Below are 1,403 nucleotides of genomic sequence, written 5' to 3'. Positions count from 1 at the left end.
AGTGCTAGAAAGTCTTACTTAGACGATCTAGAAGCCCTTGAAGAGGGGGAGATTTAAAGTTCATCATCTCCACCACCACCACCATCTACTACCAAAAAGATGGTGAAACTTTCCGATCACTCAAAGCCCACCGCGGCCATGCTTCCGGCCGGTATCACAACCACTCAAATCACCGTGCCGGACTTCGAGATCAAACCGGCTTTCATTAGCCTTGTGGAGAGGAAGCAATTTGGGGGAAGTCCTTTGGAGGATCCCAATTTGCATGTGCAAAACTTTTGTGACTATTGCTCCATGATCCGTCAAACGGCCGTCACTCAAGCCTAAATAAGGGAAATACTTTTCCCTTTCTCTTTGAAGGACAAGGCCAAGTTTTGGATCAATAGCGTTGACCGCACCGCTATGGGAATAACCAATTGGGAGACTTTGGCTCTAGCCTTCTATCAAAAGTTTTTTCCACCGGAGAAAACTCAAACTTTGAGGAGCCAAATTACCGGATTTTGTCAACAAGCTCTTGAGAGCTTATATGAGGCTTGGGAGAGGTACAAAGACCTTCAAAGACAATTCCCACATCAAGGGCTAGATGATTGGTTTCTAGCAATAACATTCTACAATGGATGTTGTGCCGAGTCCCGAAGGATTCTTGATTCCGCCAACAATGGGCGGTTTGATCAAATTGACACCGACCTTGCCCATGCCACGATCGAATCTATGGCGGTCCATGATGCACAATATGTCAATTCCCGAGTTGTGCCATCCAGAGGTAAAGAAGAATCCTCCAACAACTCTGTTTTGCTAGCTCAAATTGCCTTGCTCCAACAACAATTGGCGGAAAAGGATGCTAGAGATTTCGTTCAACAAGTCAATGCTATGTCTTCAACAAGCCAAATCATTGTGTGTGATGGTTGCGGAGGTGCGGGTCATTATGCCGCTTATTGCCAAGCTCCTATTGAAGAGCTAAATGCTTTTCTAGTGTTAAGACAAAATGCTTATCCACCGGGTACATTCTCAAACACATATAACCCAAATTCAAGATTTCATCCAAATATGTCTTATAGAAGCAACAATGTGCTAAATCCTCAACCACAACCCCCACCACAACAAAATGCCTATGTCCCTCAACAAAAAAAATATGTCCCTCCAGCGGGTTATCAAAATCAACAAAGGCCCCCACAAAACAATTTCCAACAAAATCAACCTCCACCACAAAATGCCCAACAAAACAACAAAGAAGGAGATAAGCTTGAGGGATTGATAGTCCATATGCAAAAGGAATTGTTGGCTCAAATCCAAAAGAATGAGCAAGCTCAAAATGCCGCAATTAAGATGTTGGAGCAACAAATGGCTCAATTGGCCTCATCTAGCTCCTCAAGGAAATCGGGTTAACTACCCCCTCAAGGTGAGCA

At 44.0% G+C, this 1,403-nt stretch overlaps 1 non-coding gene across 1 annotated transcript; it reads right to left on the bottom strand.

Annotated features, from left to right (window-relative positions):
• Positions 1 to 469: 469 nt before the first annotated feature.
• On the bottom strand, positions 470 to 578 carry LOC141635123 (small nucleolar RNA R71). The gene has a single exon (XR_012539828.1). It is a non-coding gene; the product is annotated as a small nucleolar RNA R71 (small nucleolar RNA).
• Between the last annotated feature and the right edge of the window lie 825 nt (positions 579 to 1,403).

The sequence above is a fragment of the Silene latifolia genome, chromosome Y (genome assembly GCF_048544455.1).
Source record: "Silene latifolia isolate original U9 population chromosome Y, ASM4854445v1, whole genome shotgun sequence".
NCBI lineage: Eukaryota > Viridiplantae > Streptophyta > Magnoliopsida > Caryophyllales > Caryophyllaceae > Silene > Silene latifolia.
Note: the sequence above shows the minus strand (reverse complement) of the source record. Positions and strands in the feature narration are given on the sequence as shown.